The 12,910-nt window shown below is 40.8% G+C and overlaps 1 pseudogene; it reads left to right on the top strand.

Moving 5' to 3' along the window:
• Positions 1 to 6,692: 6,692 nt before the first annotated feature.
• Positions 6,693 to 9,176, top strand: LOC101612866 (annotated as a pseudogene).
• The last annotated feature ends 3,734 nt before the right edge of the window (positions 9,177 to 12,910 follow it).

The raw sequence follows: 12,910 nt of genomic DNA, 5'->3' as shown, positions 1-12,910 counted from the left end.
TCCTCTCACCACCAAAATTCTTGATATTTACAAGGTATTTAGTGGGAGGGAAAGAACTAAAAGCATGCATCTCAAAACATTCATTCCTAAGCATACATATAAGGTTGGAAGCTACTGACCTATATGCTTTTAATGAGATGCTTATGAAGAGGACCTATTGAATTGTCTCTGAGACATTCTCCCACTACTTTTCACATACTATCAATAACTTCTTAAAGCTGAATTAGAAACATGGGTAAAACCTTTTAAATATCAAATATCTTTTGTATTCTGCTTTCAATCAAACTTCACAAGAATTACTAAATATTTGGTTGCTGATAGTTCTTGGAATATATGATTAGCAATTTTATTTTTCAAGTAATGTCATGTATAGCAACATCAAGATATGAAACATTTTTTAATAATGTGGGGACAATGTGTAAGCCTATATGCTAAACACCAAAAAGCACTGCTGAGAGAATGAAAGACAACCTACACAAATGAAGGACATATTGTGCTCATGGGTCAGAAAATACTATCATGATATCTTTCAAAATTGATCTATACACAGAAAACAATCAACAAAAACTTCTACCAGGCTTATTGAAATAGTCACTTAAAAATACTGAAGATCCAGCCTATGAAATAAAACTGAATAAGAGAAAAATTAGACATTATCTGACGTGAAAAATCATTATGAGCCTACAGTAGTCCAGAGAGCATGCTGATGGTAACAGGATAAGCAGCTGGCCAGGCATTATTGTACATGACCACTGGCCCTTGGTAAGTGGAGGCAGAAGGATCAGGAGTTCAGTGTCATCTTTGGTTATATACTGGGTCTGAGGCCAGTGTGGGCTACACAAGATCCTCTTTCAACAACAACAACAACAACAAAAAAGGACAATCCTATCAAAGGAATGAATTTAAAAGCTCATACATACACCTATAAATACACAAAAACTGAATTTCTTTGGGACATTTTTCCTTTGTAACCCAAACGGGCTTTAAACTTGCTGTGTAGCCCATACTAGTACAAATTCTTGATTTTCTTTCCACAGCCTGTCATATGTTGGGATTACAGACATGCACCTCCATGCCTGCCTTCTTTTTTAATTTAATTAATTAATGAATTAATTTTATTTATTTATTCATTTGACAGAGAAAGAGGCAGATAGATAGATAGAGAGAGATTATGGGCACGCCAGGGCCTCCAGCCACTGCAAACGAACTCCAGACGTGTGTACCCCACTGTGCATCTGGCTAACGTGGGTCCTGGGGAATCGAACCTAGGTCCTTTGGCTTTGCAGGCAAATGCCATAACCGCTAAGCCATCCTTCCAGCCTTATTTATTTATTTTTCTTTCAGTTTTTTCGAGGTAGGGTCTCACTTTAGCCAAGGCTGGTTTGGAATTCACTATGTAGTCTCAGGGTGGCATCGAACTCACAGAAATCCACCTACCTCTGCCTCCTGAGTTCTGGGATTAAAGGCATGCACCACCACGCCCAGCCATTTTTAATGTTTTTAAAAATATTTTATTAACTTATTTGAGAGAGAGGCAGATAAAGAGAGTATGAGCATGTCAGAGCCTCCAGCCACTGCAAACAAACTCCAGACACATGTGCCACCCGGTATAACTGGCTTATGTGGGTACTGGAGAATCAAACCTGGGTCTTTAGACTTCACAGGTAAGCACTTCCTTAATTGCTAAGTCATCTCTCTAGTCCCATGCCTTCCTTCTTGGACAACTGATATTTGACAAATATAAATTCAGTTCAGTAGAGAAAGGATGGCCTTTCAACAAATGGTGCTAGGGTAAGTTGATATCCATATGCACAAACATGAACTATGATTCATAAATGGTGTAAATATACCAAAGTCAACTCAAAATGGGATCTGAGATGTAAATATAAAAACTAAACTTCCCTTGCAAGCATGAGGGCCTGAAAGGGCCCAAGACACTCTGAGCAAAATTCCCCAGCACACACATAAACAACCTGGGTGTGTCCACACACTCATGTAATCACAGTCCTGTGGGAAGCAGAGATAGAATCAATGGTGTTAGCTAGTCAGCCAGTCTCATGACAAATGGTAGCCCTGGGTTCAGTAAGAGATTTTGTCCCAAGGAAATAATTGGAAAAGTGATAGAGGAGGACAGCTGGCATTTTCTTCTAGCCTCTATGCACATGTACATTTGCACACACGCATCACACCACATCCCATACCACACAAACAAATGCAAAATATGACCAAAATTAAAAAAAAGATTGACCATGCCATGCACCAAAGATGTAGATGATAAAACTCATGTACTACTAGTGGCAGTGAAAAATGGGCATAATTGCTATAGCATGCGTGTAGAGGTCAGAGGACAACCTCAAAGTTCTCTCCTTCTACCTTGTTTTTGAGATAGTCTCTCTTTTTATTGTTTTTTTTGCTGCTGGAAAGTCAGTATAGCTGACTCATGAGCTTCAGAATTCTCCTGGTTCTCTCTCCCCTTACTGTAGTCACAATGGGATTACAGACTATGTGCCACTTTTGTGTCCTGCTTTGTGTGAGTTCTGGGGATTAAATTTAAGTCAGCAGGCTTACAGAGCAAGCACCTTTAACAGCTGAGCCATTTTTGTAGCCTGACCATATCCATACTATATGATTCAATCATATTACTGCTAAATACTTCTCTTAGGGGGAAAACCTATTTTCAGGGAAAGACTTACTCACAAATGCTCATATCAGCTTTACCAACAAGAGTGCCAACCTGAAAACAATCTAAATATACAACACCAAGTGAATGGATAAAACAAATTGTAGTATAATCTTGAATACTATTCAGCAATGAAAATAATGAAACTGGAGCAAATGGGTGACTCGAACCTGTAAACACAGCAATAGTGTAGCTGAGGCTGTAATATCTTCTAGTTTCAAGCCAGCTTGGTCTGTATAGTGAGACCCTGTTTCAAGAAAAATAAAATGAAGTACAGCTCACCGGTAGAACACTTTCCTAACAAGTAGAAGGCCTTTGGCACAATTCCTAGCATTGCAAAACTAGGAAATCAGGACCAACAAGATGGTACACTTAAAACCTATAACTGAAGTAATCCAAATAAAAAGCCAAGATTCAACCATAAAAATCTCTTCCATGATGCTAGTTGAACAAACTTTTAGGAAATGAATCCTATAGTAATGGAAGAACTACACTTGTCTAGGGACAAGGTATTAGGAGAGTTGAGTAAGGTAGCTACAGATGTAAAAATGTTTTGTCCTAGGAAGAGACCATAGTATACTAAGGTCTGTTTACTTAAAGAGCATAGCTAGGTTTAATTTTATTTAATAGAGCAAAGTATACAGCATTACTATTTTTTTACATTACCCAATATTATATGTGACATTTTAACGATTTTGGCTAATATTTGATAAATTTCTGGCTTCTTATAAAATCAGTACAATACCAATAAAAAGATGACACTGCAGAAGAATGTAAATTAAAACCCCAAGTTGGTAGAAAGGCCTTTGAACCTACTTCACCCACTTAAGACATACATGAGAATTATGACTATTTAAGCAACTATTACAACTGAAAGTCACGGAGATGATTTGGTTTAGCCCCCATTTCACATAGAGGGAACCTGGGTTCTGAGAGCCTTTCCCAGTTAAATCCTCCCATAAATGTCCTGTTTCTAAGTGGTAAATATGCCCAGGACAGCACAGTCCCTGTGGCCAGTAGAGTCCCATGTCTATCTCCCTCACAAGACATCCTGGTATGGAGTGCCAAAGCAGGAATCAGCTTGAGTCAGGGATCTCTGTCTCTTCCCACCTTGAAGGGAGGTTCCGACCCCATCACAAGACCCCCACACCAGAAGGCCAGAGCCTGATCCTCTCACTAGCTTACTTCTGTCTCCATTGTCATCACAGTCTCCACAGTGATGTCAGGTTTCTATGGCAACCATGATGTGCTAGCTCTTCTCCAAACCAGAAATGTTTTTGTATAGCCCTCTTATCAGTGCCTTTGCCTGTCTCTGAACACAAAACCAAACACTACAGAAAGTGAGTCAGGACACAAGCTTTGGAAGATCTCTGCTCAGGCTATGAACAAACCATGTCCCCAGAGGCAGAACCCTGCTTACTCACTATATTGCTTAGTTCTCCAATAAAAAAGACATCATAAAATGCCACAATGACATCAGGTTTCTTTGGTAATTGCAATATGAAGACTTGTCCACAAACTTCAAATGGGTACCTTGTGTGGCTGGTGACAGAATTGTAACAAAAATGTTAGAACCCATAACGTTTAGGGGATTGCTCTCCTGTGTTGGCCTTCCTTGCATCTCCAGCTGGAAAACAAGCTTGGGACTTTTTATAGTTCCTTCAGGGGAGGTTTAAGGCAGGGCTGGAGGCAGAAGGTGATTGAAGCCAGTGTTTTTTAAAAGTTGAACTTAAGGGAAATATTACTCTGCTTTACCTGGTAGGGAATGCAGACCAGAGAAGGAGATCTAAGACCACAGTGGTTTGCATACCCCTGCAGTGGAAGGACCTGAGTGCTGCACCGTATCTACACTTGTGACAGTTGTATAGACCATCCATTGAGGTTGGGCCTCCAGTCCTTGTTGATTTTCTTATTTAGACCAATGAATGAATGGAGGAAAGATGAGGTCCCAGGATTTTTTCCTAAACACAGTTATATCATGCATTCTCAAAAGATGTAGCATCTTATACAAGGGGCCAAAAACTGGTTCTAGAGGGTAGACTTTTCACAAATATGAAGAGTAGTGTGTTTCCAATGCTTACTGTACTTCTCTTTCTTTCACCTTTATTTGGGTGTCCACCTTATTATGTGGTGTCACCCATACTAGAGTGGATCTTTTCTCCTCAGATAGTGTTCCACATACCAATTGTCTCTAGAAACATCCACACAGACATACTCTGGAGTTTGCTTTACTAATTTCCCTGGTATCTCTCAGTCTCATCAAGTTGAAATTCAAGGTGGACTATTATAGATGTTATGGATATGTACTTTTGTAACTATAACACTCAGTTTGCATCCTAATGCCAGTATCCAGTGTTTGAAGATGCCATGAAGAAGAGTGTCATGAGGAATATGAGAGGTGGCCCTAAGTCAGGAGGCTCATATACTCAGACCATTTTACAGCCAAATGTTCTACAAAAAATAATTTCTCTGTATTATCTAATATCTGTGCTTGTGTGTCTGTTTACCATATCCAGAAATCCAGACACCAATTAAAGAAATGTTGTCCATATGTGTTCTATAGCACAGTCCTGTGAATTGAAATATTCCCTCCTGGAGGAAGCAGGAGGCTCATGAGACTCCCAGGTCTTACCAGAGTCACAAGGCCATAGAAGCAGTAAACATCTGCTGGAAAGGAGACTCTCCCACCAGCAGAGCTACCTGAAAGCCTAGCTCCAGGGATACAGCTTTGTCATGTGGTATTTCACCCGTGCTGGAATGAACTTTTCAATAATGTTGCTGCCTTTGAGTCATCCATGCTCCTATAAGTATACCTAACAAACTCACTAGTTCACCAAGTTAGACTATGATGTAATTGTTACCTTGGTCTACTGCCTGTGCCTTATTTGAGGTGATTAGACATCTATTTGTGCCCCACCCCAGGAAAAATTAAGCAACAATATGACTGTTTCATAGTGAAATGTCTGTCTTATAGGTATCAATGAAATAAGAAAGGTCACCTTAAAAAGGTTAATTCAGCCAGGCATGGTGGTGCACGCCCTTAATCCCAGCACTCTGGAGGCAGAGGTAGGAGGATTGCCATGAGTTCAAGGGCACCCTGAGATTACCTAGTGAATTCCAGGTCATCCTGGGCTAGAGTGAGACCCTACCTTGAGAGACCAAAAATAAAAATGGATAATTTACATATACAGCCCTTCCTCCCCTGCACTGGCCCATGGAACTAAGGACTTATGTGCATTGATGTGCACACTGTGGGGCACACAACATCTCTGGATGGGTGGATTGTAAGGCAAAAACAGGTGGTGTACTTCTTCTAAGACACTCCTATTGAGAAACCATGTCTGTTTCCTGGTCCTCTTGATGTCAAGCAGGATTGTAGTGGCTTGGGTCTGTGGAGAATTCTAGAAGTGATCTTATGCCTGATTGAGTGCTAAGCCTTAAAAGGGCTGGTGGCTTTTGCTTTGCTGCTTGAGTACTTTGAACCACAACATAAGAAGGAGTTCTGTCCTGCTGATAATATCACATGAGAGATTACAAGAGTCTGTGAAGAGGGACAGGGTCCAGCTAAGTCCAGACCTCCTACCATCTCTAAAAACAGCCCATCCTAAGAGCCAAGCATGTAATCAAAAGTCATCTGGATGCCAGGCGTGGTGGCGCACGCCTTTAATCCCAGCACTCGGGAGGCAGAGGTAGGAGGATGGCCATGAGTTCAAGGCCACCCTGAGGCTCCATAGTGAATTCCAGGTCAGCCTGGGCTAGAGTGAGACCCTACCTCAAAAAAACAAAAAAAAAAAAAAAAAAAGTCATCTGGAGCTTCTCAGAGTAGGGTCATCATCAGCTAAATATCACTGTGTGACTTTTGTCTATTTTTCTATCTCTAAGAGATAAGACATTACACATATTATGTGAACAATATTTAGAATATGTGGAGCTATGCGACCTCAACCTTGAAAATTTACTTAACAAAGTTATAATAAACCCAGACTTGGAGTGAGAGCATCTGGAGACTCACATGGGCTGCTGCACGGCGCCCTTCTCTCATCTCAACTGCAGAGCCCACCATGAGACCCTGCCTGGCTCGGTGCAGCTGAAGACATCTTGTGTGTTTGTGAAGGAGGTGAATGACAGGCCCTCAGCCAAGCAGGAGCATCCACCATTTAAAGTTTTGGCAGCTGAAACGCTAAGTGACAAGGCCATAGATGCAGATGCAATTCCAACAGAAAAAGTGGATGGGACATGTTGTAACATTACTGCATACAAAGGTCAGCCCTACCTTTGGGCTCAACTAGATAACCCAATAAACAAGCTGGAAAAACATTTAATTTTTTTTCTACATTTAAAAGAAAACTGAAAAGAATTTCTTTGGAATAGCGAGGAAGATTTCAAACCTGTTCCACAGCGCTGGATACTAGCAAAGGAAATACAACAATGGTATGGGAAACTGGTGTCTGGTGAAAATGGACACATTGTTGGTTGGGTATAAGTAGAAAAAAAAAACAGCAAGCAGTATTTGCTGGCATTCATCTCTAGTCAATTATGAATTTCAAAGCATGCTTGTACTGAGGCATCATCCTGATGAGCCTGGACTCCTGGAAATTACTGAAGTACTGCTGTCAGAGCTCTTAGAGCAGACGCTGGAGCTGGTTGGCACAAATGTCAATTTCCCTATGGGTTGGGAAGCAGGAAATATCCATTACACTTTTTTTTTTAAATTTGAGAGCGACAGACACAGAGAGAAAGACAGATAGAGGGGGAGAGAGAGAATGGGCGCGCCAGGGCTTCCTGCCTCTGCAAATGAACTCCAGACGTGTGCGCCCCCTTGTGCATCTGGCTAACGTGGGACCTGGGGAACCGAGCCTCGAACCGGGGTCTTTAGGCTTCACAGGCAAGCGCTTAACCGCTAAGCCATCTCTCCAGCCCATTCATTACACTTTCTTATACCACATGGAGCAATTCGAGTGAGAAATCTGCCTACATTGAAGCACAGTGAGCTGTTGTTCTGGTTTGAAGGCTGCAGATAGCGTAAATTTGAAGGAATCATATGGCATTTCAGTGATGGGTGTCTAATTAAGGTGCATCACCATCACCTTGGTTTGTGCTGGCAACTTCCAGATACTTATATGAATTCTAAACCCGTTACAATTAATGTGAACCTGAACAATTATGACTATCCTAAGTGTTTGTTTAATCAGTTTTAAAAAATAAACAAGCAGGGATTTGGTAGGGAAGAGGATAAACTTGTACACCAGCACATGAGCAGAGAGTTCCAGGGATCCTTCTGCCTCCTACTCCTCAGTGTTGACGCTAAAGGCACACACTACAAGGCCCAGCATTTTTTATGTGGGTACTGAGGATCAAACTCGGGTTATGTCATGTTAACTTTTCTTGAGGCTACATGAAGAAACATCTATTTACTCCACATAGGGCACCAACAACAGATAACATATAAACCATTTCTGCTGAGTCTGGCTTAGTGAACTAGTGACTTTATTGGGGTTACTACAGGGGTGAGATTGGGTGAGTGGTTGTGTATAGGGGCATGGACTCAAAAGCTGCTATTTCACTGACAAGCTCACTTCAGCATGGATGATGGTTCACTAAAACTGTACCCCTGGAATGCTCTTTCTGATTTGTAGGCAGCTTGACAGGTCAGAGTCCCTCTTCCCAGCATTTGTTGCTACTTATCTATCTTTGGGAAGGGTAATTGAACCTGGGTTCTTTGGCTTTGCAGGCAAGCACTTGAACTGCTAAGCCATCACTGGAGCCTTTCCCCCACTCTTTCTTTACCTCTCTTTTCTCTTTCTTTTTCCCTCCTCAATCCTGGCACTAAGTCTGTAAGCAGGAGGAAATTCATTTGGGACTTGGATCCCCGAAATCTCCCCACCCGGAGGGAGGGTCAGTCCCCACGTGGGAGTAGCTTAACCCTCAAACACCTATGGGACAGGACCGCTCTTCTCACTTAATCACCTTGGACTCCACCAAAACCTCATCAAAATGTGGAGTTATCAAAGTAATTGGCAATTGCACAGACTAAGCCTGGGGACATGGAAGACTATGCACCTTGGGTGGAGCTTCTTGATGACAGGTAACTCACAGCTTCTCCAAAGACTTCCTAATAAACAGAAACAAACAATTCATGATCTGATCTCATGAGAGCTCATGATCTGTCTTATGTTCTGACTCCTCATATAGCTTTAACTGCCTAAAACTGAATAAAAGCTGCAAGTACAGTCAATTTGGCGAGCACTTGAGTGCATCCCCTCCCCCTTTTCAATTGGATTTCATGTGTTGTGTGTTCATTTCCTGTTTTTCCAAGCACCGCTGCATGGTACAAACAGTAATGACGTCAGGCTGCTATGGCAATCAGGATGTGCAGGCAGTTCTACAATTGGAAATGTCTCCCACCCTCAGACCCCCTGAGAAAGCAAACTCATCAGAGACAGTAGGCCTGGCAATTTGCGGAATTCTGCTTTGTATGAACAAGGCATGTACCTGAAGACAGGACCCTTGTCTATGCAACAGATCACATGGGTCTCCATTAACAAAAAAACAACTTCGCAGTTGTCCTAATGATGTCAGGTTTCTATGGAAACCCTGATGCTGAAGCGCAGGCTGTTCTACAAAGTGGAAATGCTTCCATGAAGCCCTCCCCTGCATTTCTCTGAAAACAAAACACTTTCACTGACAACCAACCTGAGAAAGTATTCTTATTACAGAAAGTAGGCCAGGAGGCAGGCACTGGTGCAGATTGGCAGAGTGGAATAAAGTGTGTTTCTGTTGTCAGAGGTTTTGCTTGCTTTAAAAGTGTGAATGGCTAAATAAATTACATAATACAAGGCAAATAAAATAAAGAAAACAACAAAATGCAAAGGAAAACAAAGCAGAAAAAGTGACAGTGGCAAGTACCACATTGCCTCTTATATGTAGAACCTAGAAAAAAGGGCATGATTCTCTCTTTGCAAATAAATAAATTTATTTTTTGAAAAATTGGGCTAGAGATATGGCTCAGTGATTAAGGTACTTGCCTGCAAAGCCTAAAGACCAGGAGTCGATTTCCCAGTAGTCATGTGAAGTCAGACGCACAAAATGGTGCATGCATCTGGAGTTTGATTGCAGTGGCTACAGGCCCTGGTGTTCTCTCTTCCCTCTCCCTCTCCCTCCAGATAAATAAATAAATATATTTTTATGAAAAAAAGCATGAAAGTAGAAGGGGTACTATTATGAAAGAGGAATGGAATCTGTGGTGAAGTGGAGTATAACAGAAGATACTGGAGGACTGAATATGTTCAATGTACCAGCACACAAGTATCCAATTTTGAATATGTCATAATGAAGCCAATGGTTTTTGCAATTAATACATGATTTTAACAAACACAAAGAAAAAATGTTACAGCTGGGCAAGATGTAGCACACACCTGTATCCACAGCACTTAGGATGCACAGACAGGAGGATTGTGAGTTTCAGTCCAGCCTGGGATACATATTTATTGAGTTTCTATCCAACAAAAGCAAAGGTTGACAAAGAGCATGCCAAAGAGACTCAGGGATGTTTCTTAGAGTTCCTGGGGATGAGCTAACTCTTTGTCAGTGTATATATATGCACTTACACTACATAGTTAGCTATCCGAATCAGAAAACTATAATCGTGGGATTGAATGATCTAAAAATATCAAATTTCATTGATAAAACTCAGAGCTATTTCAGGGATATGAGCCTAGAGTATTATATTCATAATTTTGCGTGCAGAAACCTAGTCAAAATCAGTCATATATTGTTTTGTCTTGAGAAATTATTTTCCTCTATTTCTGATATATATTATCATAGAAAACTATTTAGATTTGCTGGCATGTGGGCTCCCTAAAATTAATTCAAAAATTTTACTGATATGTCCACCAGCAGAGCTTAGTTGGGAGTCACAAAGGCCAAGAATTGCAATGCATATATGCCTGTTGCCTAGTGAAACAGACCTGTGTATGCGTGCCTGAAGAAAGTAATTTCCTTAACAAGGGTTATCCTGGTAGCAGGTGACAGTGTTTCAGGGTTCCATGTCAGAAAATCACTTCTGAAAATAAATAAATAGCCTTTGAGCATGATACTCACTAAGCCAAGCTCTGAGGCTTTCCTCAAGGATTTGATTATGACAAAATCCACTTGGTGCCTTAATTTTGAAAGTTCACCATATTGTGTTAACTTCTAAATTTCAAAAGTGAGTTGAAATTCAAATACCATAATATTTTCTCTTGTAGATTCATTTAAGTAAAACTTGTTGAAATGTTCCCACATCTGCTACACATATAAATTCAGATACAAATTATAGTCAAAATTCTAATTAACACAGTTTTATCAAGTCTTTGAGAATAAGAGAATAAATCATGTCATGTGTTTCCAAGGCATATGATAAGCAACCAAAAAAAAAAAAAAAACAAAAAACACCTTTTTTACCTAATAGTAACAGACCACCGAAATGAGGAACTAATGACCCAAACTTTAATATTTTGGATTTCCATATTGCTTAGCTGATACCCTCTGTAATAGACATGGACTGTCTCTTAATAGTCTATGTATTGAGGTTGATTGGGCTCAGATTAGCACTTTCCTGCTCCATATGGTGCCTGTCACCTGAGGCTGCAGTCATGTGAAGCCTCCATTTCTCTGGGAAATCTAGAGGCGCTCCTTACATGCACTGCAACTGCTGTTGGCATCTGCTGGGTGCTCAGCTGAGGCTGTTGCCTGGAGCGACATGTTTAAATACCAACCTTCCACTTTCAGGATTGCCAGAAAAAAAAAAAAAAAAAGGAGACAATGAAGTTTAAGATTGAGGTAAACAATGAATACTTTTTATTGAAATGTAATGACTAATTGCATGTGTTGACTCAACCTTTGTGCTTAGTTTGTCAACAGTATCCCGTGTTTCTAGACCAATGTATTTGAGTGGTTCACATGAGTAAAGTAGATTGTACTCCATAATGAAGATGAGGATCATCCAACCATTTGGAGACCTGAATAAATAACAATAACAACAGCAAATCCCTAACGACCTTGAGCAGGAGCAAATTTTGCTAGCAAATGGAATTCACACCTGATATGCAACACTGGATCTTCCATGTTCTCCAGGCTGCAAGTTACACTGAAGATTTTGTACTTCTTGCCTCCAACACACACACACACACACACACACACACACACACACACACACACACACACATTTCTCTTTTCCTGGATGTGGCATGCATTATACTTTTGTTCATTTAAAGCCAACTGGTTTTGCTGTGTTGCTAACTCTAGCAATCCTAGGGCAGAGCTTCTGAATATGTAATTTTAATGACGCTTCCAAAGTGGTGGATCTGGAGAAACAAGCGGATCAAATTGCCATAAAAGACAAAAGAACATATCTATAATAAAGGAGAAACTGAGTTGCATGTACACAGCTGGCACCAAGTAGATATATGAATTTTCTTAGGCTCATATTATTATGGCTTAACAACTTGAATGGCCTTTGATGCAGAAGTGCTATTTTCACCAAAAATAGAATTCTGGTGATGGTTTAGAAAGGCATGTCACAGTGATTATGAAGTGCATTCTGGTTATGGAGGCCTGGCTGAGGGGCATCTCAAATTATAGTAGGAGTCTTCTGCTCCACAGAGGAAAGACAGTAACTCTTGATGAAGCATATTGTTGAGAGGCCCAGCTTCAGATTCTTTGGTGCCTGAAGATAATCTCAAAACAACACTGATAGTGAGGTGTCACTATCCTCTCTTAACTACACAACATATATTCCTAAGCACATGACTGTGCAGCACAGAAGTTGCCAGAGCCAGGGAGAGAACTTGCCAGCATGAGCAGACACTGGAGACTGGAGAATCACTGGGACTTACTGACTGGGTTAAGAGAAAACTAGTTTCAATGAAGTATATGGATGAGTAATAGTGAAGGGCATTCCAAGTTCTCCTCTGGCCTCTGCATGTGCACAGCGTGGGTACATCTGTGCATGTGCCAAGCCCCACACACTCTACAAGCACACATGCACGTACACACACTCACACACACAAAATGAGGACATTGAATTCCACATCTCTAGTCCAGAACTGTCTCGTACCTATTGACTTGTATGCCATTCTAGAATAGAACTGACAAAATAAAATAAAATAAAATAATTAATAAATAAATAAAAGTTTATAAAAGGCAAAAGAGCCAGGTGTGGTGGCGCACGCCTTTATTCCCAGCACTTGG

This window comes from Jaculus jaculus, chromosome X, assembly GCF_020740685.1.
Source record: "Jaculus jaculus isolate mJacJac1 chromosome X, mJacJac1.mat.Y.cur, whole genome shotgun sequence".
Lineage (NCBI taxonomy): Eukaryota > Metazoa > Chordata > Mammalia > Rodentia > Dipodidae > Jaculus > Jaculus jaculus.
Note: the sequence above shows the minus strand (reverse complement) of the source record. Positions and strands in the feature narration are given on the sequence as shown.